Source organism: Pseudorasbora parva, chromosome 16 (assembly GCF_024679245.1).
Source record: "Pseudorasbora parva isolate DD20220531a chromosome 16, ASM2467924v1, whole genome shotgun sequence".
NCBI classification, from domain to species: Eukaryota; Metazoa; Chordata; class Actinopteri; order Cypriniformes; family Gobionidae; genus Pseudorasbora; species Pseudorasbora parva.
The window spans coordinates 38,970,916-38,983,942 of NC_090187.1; the positions used below are offsets into that span (position 1 = coordinate 38,970,916).

Consider the following 13,027-nt stretch of genomic DNA (forward strand, 5'->3'; position numbering starts at 1 on the left):
TTACATGCAACTAACCAAACTTATTCCTAACCCTATAGTAAGTACATGTAGTTCATTAATATTACTCAGTACTTTAATGTATAATTACACGGACACCTTATAATAGAGTGTAACCAGATTTTGTCATGTTCTCATGAGATGACCTTAGGGATGTACTTATTGTTTTGTCCACAGAAGACAACTGAATATTTGTAGGGTTTAGGGTATTTAGGGTGCATGTATGTAAATGCACTAAATTGGCAAAAGTATTAGGACACCCCTCCAAATCATTGAATTCAGGTGTTCCAATCACTTCCATGGCCAAAGGTGTATAAAATCAAGCACCTAGGCATGCAGTTACTTCTACAAAAATGTTTGTGAAAGAATGGGTCATTCTCAGGAGCTCAGTGAATTCAAGCATGGTACCGTGGGTTGTAAAGTTGTTAGAGGTTGTTATAGCCAACTGTTAGTGGCATTATAACAAAGTGAAGACAACTGGGAAAAACTGCAACTCAGCCACGAAGTGGTAGGCCATGTAAAATCATAGAGCGGGGTCAGCAGTGTTGAGGTGCACAGTTCGCAACTTTCTGCAATTGCTACAGACCTCCAAACTTTGAGTAGCCTTCAGATTAGCTCAAGAACAGTGCGTAAAGAGCTTCATGGAATGGCTTTCCATGGTCGAGCAGCTGCATCCAATTGTCGGGTAGAGTGGTGTAAAGCACACCGCCACTGGACTCTAGAGCAGTGTAGACTCACACTTCTCTCTCTGGCAATTCAATGGACGAGACTGTTTGGCAGTTTCTAGGAGAACGGTACTTGCCTGACTGCATTGCGCCAAGTGTAAAGTTTAGTGGAGGGGGGATAATGGGGTGGGTTGTTTTTCAGGGGTTGGCCTAATAAAGCATTCACAAGTGATGAGCCTGTCGAAAATAAGACATTTAGAATGAAACACAAAATCTGCTGATCTCAAGAGATTTCACAGTGTAGGAGGACAAGACTTTCAAATGGGATATCTTAAAAATGTCACAATAAAAGTAATTAAAATAATGTGGAGTATAATAGGGGTGGTTCCTCAATTTGAGACCTCTGAGACAAATACTATGCTTGTTCCATTGGCCCACTTCAAAGGCAGAGACTGATGGTGTTTGTATATGAGCATGAATACTCCAGAATTGCCCCATAAGGAGGCTGTGATCCATATCATTGCATCCTTTGGCTGCAGATCAGAGCCCGGCGTGGGGGAATTGAGACGGGGCTCCATTAGTAGGTCCTGCATGTAGCCAATGTACTGAATAAGCCATTTTCACGGATTCTGCATTAAACTAACAGGCAGTAACTGTTTCCAAAGAACAGATGCCCTTGGGATAATTTCCTCATGTTCATGCGCACTTTGTGTGTTTTGTTTATATAAATATTCAGATCACTCCTCCTGGCTGATTACAATAAAATTGCAAATTATAAAAGTAATATAGAACTACACTTTCACTGACGTCAAGCTTAACTACGATTAGACATGGAACAGCACTCACAGATGAACAGTGAAGCTTTCACGATGCTAATAAATATAGACACAGGAACTAACAGCAGAGAAACCACCTCTCTCTTAATTATTCTTATGTTCTGCAGAGGGGAATCCTCAACTGTGGGTGTGATTCCCCCCCCCCCCCCTTTAACAGATTAATTTAGCTGTGAAACACTGAAGAAGATAGAACACCACACACCACTTCCATCTTCACACTTTTCTCACACAGCTGCTGCACCTTTGAGCTCAAAAGCTGTATTTCAGTAAAATGTGATCAGTGCATGATTACATGAAATCAGGCACCACAAATTAGATACTTGTTTTTAGATTACATTACTTTTTAAAATATCAGAAATCAGACTACAGTTACTTTTTTTATTGATTACATGACTACGTTATTCTCACTATGGCAGTACATTTTTCACAATTTATTAAATATTTTAAATAGTTTTTATAAATAAATAAAAAAACCTTACTGCTTATAAGAAGGTCTTCCTGGTTTGTGGAATTGCACACACACAGACCAGCCACTTATGGTGGCCCAGTAGTGGAGCAGTAATAAATTATACCACAACACAACGAAAACGGCACAACAACACGAAAACGCCACAAAAAAACGAAAACGCCACAACACAACGAAAACGCCACAACAAAACAAATACGCCACAACAAAACAAAAACGCCACAACACAACGAAAACGCCACAACACAACGAAAACGCCACAACAAAACAAAAACGCCACAACACAACGAAAACGCCACAACAAAACGAAAACGCCACAACACAACGAAAACAACAACATAATGAAAACGCCACAACAAAACGAAAACGCCACAACACAATGAAAACGCCACAACACAACGAAAAACCCAACAACAGAACGAAAACGCCACAACAAAACGAAAACGCCACAACAAAATGAAAACGCCACAACAAAACGAAAACGCCACAACACAACGAAAAACCCAACAACAGAACGAAAACGCCACAACACAACGAAAACAACAACATAATGAAAACGCCACAACAAAACGAAAACGCCACAACACAATGAAAACGCCACAACAAAACAAAAACGCCACAACACAACGAAAACGCCACAACAAAACGAAAACGCCACAACACAACGAAAACAACAACATAATGAAAACGCCACAACAAAACGAAAACGCCACAACAAAACGAAAACGCCACAACAAAACGAAAACGCCACAACACAACGAAAAACCCAACAACAGAACGAAAACGCCACAACAAAACGAAAACGCCACAACAAAATGAAAACGCCACAACAAAACGAAAACGCCACAACACAACGAAAACGCCACAACAGAACGAAAACGCCACAACAAAACAAAAACGCCACAACAAAACGAAAACGCCACAACAAAACGAAAACGCCACAACACAACGAAAACGCCACAACACAATGAAAATGCCACAACAAAACGAAAACGCCACAACAAAACGAAAACGCCACAACACAACGAAAACGCCACAACAGAACGAAAACGCCACAACACAACGAAAACGCCACAACAAAACGAAAACGCCACAACACAACGAAAACGCCACAACACAACGAAAACGCCACAACACAACGAAAACAACAACATAATGAAAACGCCACAACAAAACGAAAACGCCACAACAAAACGAAAACGCCACAACACAACGAAAACGCCACAACAGAACGAAAACGCCACAACACAACGAAAACGCCACAACAAAACGAAAACGCCACAACACAACGAAAACGCCACAACAGAACGAAAACGCCACAACACAACGAAAACGCCACGACACAACAAAAACAACACAACACAACGAAAACAACACAACATAATGAAAACGCCACAACAAAACGAAAACAACACAACACAACGAAAACAACACAACACAATGAAAACGCCACAACACAAAGAAAACGCCACAACAAAACGAAAACGGCACAACACAACGAAAACGCCACAACAAAACGAAAACGCCACAACACAACGAAAACACCACTACACAATGAAAACGCCACAACACAACGAAAACGCCACAACACAACGAAAACGCCACAACAAAACGAAAACGCCACAACACAACGAAAACACCACTACACAATGAAAACGCCACAACAGAACGAAAACGCCACAACACAACGAAAACGCCACAACAAAACGAAAACGCCACAACAAAACGAAAACGCCACAACACAACGAAAACACCACTACACAATGAAAACGCCACAACAGAACGAAAACGCCACAACACAACGAAAACGCCACAACAAAACGAAAACGCCACAACACAACGAAAACACCACTACACAATGAAAACGCCACAACAGAACGAAAACGCCACAACACAACGAAAACGCCACAACAGAACGAAAACGCCACAACACAATGAAAACAACACAACACAATGAAAACGCCACAACACAACGAAAACACCACTACACAATGAAAACGCCACAACACAACGAAAACGCCACAACACAACGAAAACGCCACAACAGAACGAAAACGCCACAACACAACGAAAATGCCACAACAAAATTAAAACAACACAACGAAAACGCCACACCACAACGAAAACACCACAACACAACAAAAACGCCACAACAAAATTAAAACAACACAACAAAACGAAAACGCCACAACACAACGAAAACAACAACATAATGAAAACGCCACAACAAAACGAAAACGCCACAACAAAACGAAAACGCCACAACACAACGAAAACGCCACAACAGAACGAAAACGCCACAACACAACGAAAACGCCACAGCAAAACGAAAACGCCACAACACAACGAAAACGCCACAACACAACGAAAACAACAACATAATGAAAACGCCACAACATAATGAAAACGCCACAACAAAACGAAAACGCCACAACACAACGAAAACGCCACAACAGAACGAAAACGCCACAACACAACGAAAACGCCACAACAAAACGAAAACGCCACAACACAATGAAAACGCCACAACATAATGAAAACGCCACAACAAAACGAAAACGCCACAACACAACGAAAACGCCACAACAGAACGAAAACGCCACAACACAACGAAAACGCCACAACAGAACGAAAACGCCACAACACAACGAAAACGCCACAACACAACGAAAACAACACAACACAACGAAAACAACACAACATAATAAAAACGCCACAACAAAACGAAAACAACACAACGAAAACAACACAACACAATGAAAACGCCACAACACAACGAAAACGCCACAACAAAACGAAAACGCCACAACACAACGAAAACGCCACAACAAAACGAAAACGCCACAACACAACGAAAACACCACTACACAATGAAAACGCCACAACACAACGAAAACGCCACAACAAAACGAAAACGCCACAACACAACGAAAACGCCACAACAAAACGAAAACGCCACAACACAACGAAAACACCACTACACAATGAAAACGCCACAACAGAACGAAAACGCCACAACACAACGAAAACGCCACAACAAAACGAAAACGCCACAACACAACGAAAACACCACTACACAATGAAAACGCCACAACAGAACGAAAACGCCACAACACAACGAAAACGCCACAACAGAACGAAAACGCCACAACACAACGAAACAACACAACACAATGAAAACGCCACAACACAACGAAAACAACACAACGAAAACGCCACAACACAAGGAAAACGCCACAACACAACGAAAATGCCACAACAGAACGAAAACGCCACAACACAACGAAAATGCCACAACAAAATTAAAACAACACAACGAAAACGCCACACCACAACGAAAACGCCACAACACAATGAAAACGCCACAACAAAATTAAAACAACACAACGAAAACGCCACAACCCAACGATAATGCCACACCACAATGAAAACGCCACAACACAACGAAAACGCCACAACACAACGAAAACGCCACAACCCAACGATAATGCCACACCACAATGAAAACGCCACACAACAACGAAAACGCCACAACCCAACGATAATGCCACACCACAATGAAAACGCCACAACACAACGAAAACGCCACACCACAATGAAAACGCCACAACACAACGAAAACGCCACAACACAACGAAAACGCCACAACACAACGAAAACAACAACATAATGAAAACGCCACAACAAAACGAAAACGCCACAACACAATGAAAACGCCACAACACAACGAAAAACCCAACAACAGAACGAAAACGCCACAACAAAACGAAAACGCCACAACACAATGAAAACGCCACAACACAACGAAAAACCCAACAACAGAACGAAAACGCCACAACAAAACGAAAACGCCACAACAAAATGAAAACGCCACAACAAAACGAAAACGCCACAACACAACGAAAAACCCAACAACAGAACGAAAACGCCACAACACAACGAAAACAACAACATAATGAAAACGCCACAACAAAACGAAAACGCCACAACACAATGAAAACGCCACAACAAAACAAAAACGCCACAACACAACGAAAACGCCACAACAAAACGAAAACGCCACAACACAACGAAAACAACAACATAATGAAAACGCCACAACAAAACGAAAACGCCACAACACAATGAAAACGCCACAACACAACGAAAAACCCAACAACAGAACGAAAACGCCACAACAAAACGAAAACGCCACAACAAAATGAAAACGCCACAACAAAACGAAAACGCCACAACACAACGAAAACGCCACAACAGAACGAAAACGCCACAACAAAACAAAAACGCCACAACAAAACGAAAACGCCACAACAAAACGAAAACGCCACAACACAACGAAAACGCCACAACACAATGAAAACGCCACAACAAAACGAAAACGCCACAACACAACGAAAACGCCACACCACAATGAAAACGCCACAACAAAACGAAAACGCCACAACACAACGAAAACGCCACACCACAATGAAAACGCCACAACACAACGAAAACGCCACAACACAACGAAAACGCCACAACACAACGAAAACGCCACAACACAACGAAAACGCCACAACACAACGGAAATTCTCCTGACTACCAGGGGGCTCTCGGAGTGTGGTAAAGTTTTTTTTCTTGCCATTGTTCTATATTAGTATTACAAAAATAAAAAACACTACGATCAGTTTAAAGCATGTAACCATTGTATATCAACATAAAATATCAATTCAAAAATCACCTGCATGAATTATAGCTGCATATTTATGCTTTTACTCCCTCTCGCGACGCTTGATGCCCAACATCAAGCGTCTGCCAATTCCACCAAGTGGTTGAAACGTATAATTTTATGAATTACACACTCAGTACACTTACATAACTCAGATGCATATAATATGATAAACAGAGCGGTTACCTTATACCCATGTCCGGAAAAGCGGAAGTGGCACCCGCGACGGTGTCATAATAAAAATCCTGCTGCTCCTGAGGCCCGTGTTGCGTTCATCTTATTAACAATCGCTCCAGCGGCCTTGCTCGGCTCCCATAACACTCGGCCCTGCTATATACTTCATACTACAGTAACGTTAATAATCTCATCCATAAACATGATTTCTGAACATGAGTCTAGTCCAGATTGTTTTCCACCGGCTGTGAGGTGAAGACCACGTTCAAAGATTCTGCGCTCAAACTTGCCGTCATCAAATTAGGCCTTCGTTTTGAACAGGTGAACGTTTAAAAAAATAAAAAATAAAATATTTATTCAACTTTTTATTGGCATATTTTGCAAAAGGTACATTTGGCGATATGGTTTTTAAAATCCCTGTCCTTATCATGAGCTCCATGAATAGCTAAGACATGGAAGAGCAGGATCTTCTGGGGACAACTTCCCATTTTTTTAAAAGGGAGAGCAGTGTAAATCTCCCCATTGAGACCAGAGCATGCAAGTTTAAGGAGGTGCTGGGGAGGAGGTGGGTTCAAAGCAGCCAAGCAGGCAACCTAAGGAAGGCACCCTGTTTGAGAGCTATTGGACCAGCTGATACGGGCGGGGTTGGACAAGCAGCTGATAGCGGAGCGGAATTACGTGGCCTGCCTGAATTAACGCAGAATGCTTGATTGTATTCCTTGTTTTATTAAAGTTCACAGTTCTCTGATGTTGGTTGATGACCACATGCAGGTAAACAAATTTTATTTTATTTTTTTCAATCTTTTTAGTGTTTTATTTTGATTGTTTTTGTTTTTTAATGATTTAATTCTTTTTCATTAAACTCATAAACCCCCTGCAGTTCATCACAAGCCCCAGTTATGGAAACCCTAACGTAATGTAATATTTAATGCACTTCATGTTCTTGATAACAAGGAAGGGACATCATTTTCAAAAAGATGTTTCTGTAGCTTTCCCAAAAGGCAGAAAGCCTTTTAAGGTACTGCTTGATTTTTTTTATTGTAAGGTATTGTTAATTTAGTTTTGCTTTATCGCTTTAGTTTTACCATCCATTCAATTTCACATATGAGACGTGGTGCTAAGGTCAAAGGTCCAGCTAACACATATTTCCATACAAAAACGATTAAAAGGTTTACTGTAAACAGCATGGAGTAATCACATCATCGCCATAAGAACTTTATGATTGGCCCAAAGTATCCTTTTTGAGTCTGCACGTTCATCTTGGTACGTGATCATAATGGTAATCTTAATTCTGCGTTCACACACAGTATCATACTGGTCATTTATTGGTAAATTGCCAGAACCAATTAACCAGTATTTTTGAAAATGTCCAGTTCACACATGATCTCTTAACGGAAATTTACCAGGAAAAAACTGTAGGCAGATGAAAGATGTAGGCAACATAACTATTAGCTGGGAAGATTAATTAATTGTGAATTAATTTAATAGGCACTTTGTTTCAAAAACAAGGCAGATTTTCTATTCAAACAACCAACAAGTAATGGCTCATGATTTAAATGACTCATTAATTTGATGATTAAAAAATACAAAAGAGAAAGAAATATAAATCCTTTACTTTGCTTCATCTTCAACTTGTGGACTATCAAGTATGAATCTGTTAAAGACTCATCATGTCAATGTCCTGTGGTACAGCATTTCTGATACACAAAGTAAGCCCTCTTATAAGCCCTGTGAGTAAATAGTATTAACCTCTACGATTGCTCACTGTCAGACACGAGGAAGCTCATCTGCCCAATCCACCCTTACGGCAGAGACCAGACGCAGCTGCTGATTTAATGGCGTGTCGTGAGAGCGTTCATTAATGTCTTTGCAGGATGTGTTTCAATGAGACTTGGCTGGTCCACTATCACAGATTCGATATGCGCCACAATGACTGACGATCATTTGTTTAGCACTCTAATTGATCTTAATCATCCTCTCTCTCGTGTCTCTCTCATTTATCTATTTTCATTGAATGATACACGATTTACTGTACTTGTTTGTGTGACAAAGCTCAGACGAACCCCCAATCCAAACCGCACCCATGCAGCCACCCTCCCCCATTCACCCTCAGGTCTGAGTGTAGGCAGATGGGTCCGCAACGCTCTGATCACACAGGGCATTTATACACTCTAGCAATGATGTTTCTATCACCATTAGTTGCGCAAACATGAGGATGGAAGTAGTTAATATACACAAACATGGATACAATGTACTGCATGGCCAAAAATATGTGGACGCCCCCTTGTAATTAACGGCATTGACTTTTTCAGTAATGAAAAATCCTAATGCTACAGTGCACAATAACATTTAAGAGAATTGTGTGCTTACAAGTTTGTGGCAACAGCCAGGGAATGGTCTTAAGTGTTCCAGCATGGCAATGACCCTGCGGTTCACTGAAGTGGTGTTGGAACTTAACTGACTTGCAAAACATGCAGATCTGGGCACCTCTGGGACTGAATGAGAAAAATAAGAAAAGAACAATGAATTGGTTTTGAATAAGGACATGCTATGGACATGAATACGTCATGAATAACAAACACTTCTATTTTTCAGAATGGTTCTCATCGTCAAAAACAAACAAACAAGTGATTTTAATAAGCCAGTTCTTTTTAGTGAATGGAACACACTGAATGCAAACAGTGTAGTCCAAATCCTGAATAAATGATTCTAATGAAATGGTTCTTTTTAACTGGGTTTCTGCAGGTTTTTTGAAGGTAAATTAAAGAAAGTGTATGTAAGATTGTGGCCAAAACTGGTACTGCAATCACTTTCAAATGACTGTAGAGCGGTGTATTCCCCCTCCCCCTCCCCCTGACTCGAGGTTGCCAGGTGCAGTTGCAGGAACGTTTGTAGATCTGCAGCTGTGGTAACTAGAGCAGATCTGGCAACCCGGATGCAGAACCACTACTGACTTCGTGATTGGTCGAAAGGTGAAGGGCGGAGCTCAAGGCCAAAACACATGTCAACATCAACATCAGTTGAGGGCTGCAACAACAACTTTTAAATGACAATATCCTGGCTGGATTACTCTTGTCAGTGATATTTGAAATAAACATGATTTCTTAATGTCTATTGACATATCAGGGCCATTTTATGATTAATTGAAATATATTTCTTACATACAGTTCCTTTACAGTTTTTAAAGGTGCACTAAATTTTAGCACATTTAGCACACGGTGTGGTTGTGAATTGCTTACCTTGTCTAAGCCTCAGACGTCACACTCACAGACCACTGGCTGAACGTCTGATACATACAGAACACTTATCTGGAAACACTTCAGGAGTTCGCCACAACAGGAGTTCACTGTTGTCAACAGTAAATGGACTGCATTTATATATAGCGCTTTTAACAGACCCTATGGCCATCCAAAGCGCTTTACATCTTGCCTCACATTCACCCATTCACACACCTACGGCGATGTCAGCCATGTAAGCAGCTGAGGTTAGGTGTCTTGCTCAAGGACACCTCGACACTTGGTCAGGTGGAACCGGGGATCGAACCACCAACCTTTCAGTTTGTAGACAACCTACATGAACCACTGAGCCACTGCCGCCCAGTAGTTCTTCAGGAGTTCACAGTCGTCATCAGATTGGTTGAATTCAACAGGATGTCTGTTGGACGCGTGTGTTACGTTCTTTATCGGTCCACTTGGAAACAAACTCCTGCGACTCCCTCAAGGAAGAAGTTAGTGGCTCCATTGTTGCAGTAAACTTGCAAATATTATAGGGACATTGATTTTCACGTCCCTAAATATGACGCGGAACAAAATGAACTGTGATTGGTTGCGGTACATGTCAGTCAAATGACCTCTTGGGCGGTCTTTGACCAATGAATGCTGAAATGGAGTCCAGACCTTCTGCCGTCAGTCTGAAGGACTACTCCTCTCTCTTCGAAGGACATAGAGAAGCTACAGTGGCCGACACAGGACAAAGTTTTCGTCTTCTGAAACAGCTGAGAGTAGCTAGCTGAGTAGCTACTAGAGTAGCTAGTAAACGGATGTTTGTCCATTTGGGGCTACTGTAGAAACATGTCGGTGCAAAATGGTGACTTCACTGTAAGGGGACCCGCGGTGAGATAGAAATGGCTCATTCTAAGGTAATACAAACACAATGGTTCATTATATAAGGTCTTTATACACCACTGAAAACAGTTATGTATGTTATATTGTCAGTAGATCCTTATAAATATAACACTGCACCTTTAAGACCAATTAAAGAAAATGTAAGGACCATGGCACATAAAAATGTTCTCTAAATGTAACATCTAAGCACACAAAGAGTTGTATTAATGACATTTAAAAGTTTGAAAAAAAAAATTATATATATTTTTTTATTACTTTTACAAAAAAAATGCTAAAAAGTTTGAGACAAGAAATCTTTGAAAATCGTTTTAACGTGATTGTATGATTAAAACAAGAAAAAATATCTGCTAATAATAATCAACTTAGTTCAAATGCAAGTAATTTTCAGACCAATTGACAGATATTGCTTCTTGTTTTCAGCAAACAGTCACCTAATGTTCTCTGCAATTCAGTCCATGTTTTCCACATTGCAGAATGTCATGATACTGAACTTAAGACTTTCTCCTCAAATCTAAGACATTTTTAAGGCCTTAAATTGTGACGACGCACAGACAAAAGATAACCCTGTTTTTAATACCTCAAAAACAAACAGACTATGCAAACAGCATAGTCTGATTCCAGAACAAATTACTCTAATGAGATAGAGTTTTTACTGGATCAAAAACACAGTGCAAACCCTTGTAACCTGGGTCGTCAACAAATGACTCAAATGATTCTTTTTATTGAATCCAAAACAAACAGCTTAAACATTGTTGTCTGGTTCCCGAACAAATGACTCTAATGAGCCAATTCTTTTGAGTGGATCAAAACAGACAGCACCAATAGTGTAGTCCAAGACCCGAATGAATTACTCTAATGAGTCAGTTCTTTTCAGCAAGTCAAAAACTCACAGTGCAAACAGAGTGATCCAATACCCGAACAAATACCGAAACAAAATCTGGCAGTGGAAATTTTTTCCCCTCAATGGAGCTGTCAGCTGTCCTTACTGACAGCTCCATCACTCTTTAAAAAAAAAAAAAAAAGAATAGCCAATTAGAAAAGTGTTTAATTTTTTGGACAATTAACCAAATAAAACTACATCCACTTGTTTTGAACTCTGCATTCATTAACTGGGCAAGGCTCCATTAGAGAGTCATTTCCAAAGATCTGCAACTCTCTTTCTGAGGTTTGCTTGGCAACCAGACGCTAAAAAACATGGCACTCATCTTTACTTTAGTTACAGAGCTTGTGCCAGGGCCTAATAATACACTGACTGGAGATTGCAGCCGTTACACGCCTCCCCGCACCGTTCTCTCTGAACCTCTAAACATAGCCCGGTATGAAAAATCAAGGAAAAATCAGAGTGATGTCTTGCCTAGTCCATGCCACATGGACCCCCTTGTAAGACAAAAGGATCTGGGACAACTGCTCACATTCCAGGCATCACAGTGTGGACAGCATGGCACTAGGACAACAGTTGTAATCCTTCAGTGTCTGCTGGCGTGAGCTTGCGCCAAAGATTCCTTGTGTCAGAAAGTAATCAGAAGCCAAGCTATGTGTTCACCAGAAAAAATGACCTTGCAAATGGATTATCATACTTTTAATGCTATACTTTAAGGTGTTTGAAGACAATCTGAGAACAAGAAAATTACATATGACATACAAATATATAAACAAATCGCCTACCCTACTTTTAAAGGAATAGTTCATTTTAAAATGATTTACTCACCCTCAAGCCATGGGAGTATGACTTTCTTCTTTCTGATGAACACAATAAGAGTTATATTAATAAATATATTGACGCCTCCAAGCTTTATAATGGCAGTGACGTGTCCATTGAGCGGGTTAATAAAATCCTTCTGAAGCGAATTGATGGGGTTTATTTTTAGAAAAAATATACTTGAAATATATGCATTTAGCGTCTGCCAGACTGGCTTCCATATTCAACTTATCCATAGTTTCAAATATGAATATTTTTCTTACAAACCCCTATCGCTTTGCTTCAAAAGGCCTTTATTAACCTTCCGGAGCTGTGTGGAGTTCGTTTATGATGCATGGATGCACTTTTTTGAGCTTCA

The 13,027-nt window shown here is 40.4% G+C and overlaps 1 protein-coding gene across 1 annotated transcript in view; it reads right to left on the reverse strand.

The window, feature by feature from the left end:
- The window catches only part of sema4ba (sema domain, immunoglobulin domain (Ig), transmembrane domain (TM) and short cytoplasmic domain, (semaphorin) 4Ba), a 112,312-nt gene extending 103,081 nt beyond the window's left edge, over window positions 1-9,231 (reverse strand). Inside the window, exon 1 of the mRNA XM_067418953.1 lies at window positions 9,217-9,231. The gene's annotated coding sequence lies outside the window, so the exon portion shown is untranslated. The remainder of the gene's footprint in view (window positions 1-9,216) is intronic.
- Window positions 9,232-13,027: the final 3,796 nt, after the last annotated feature.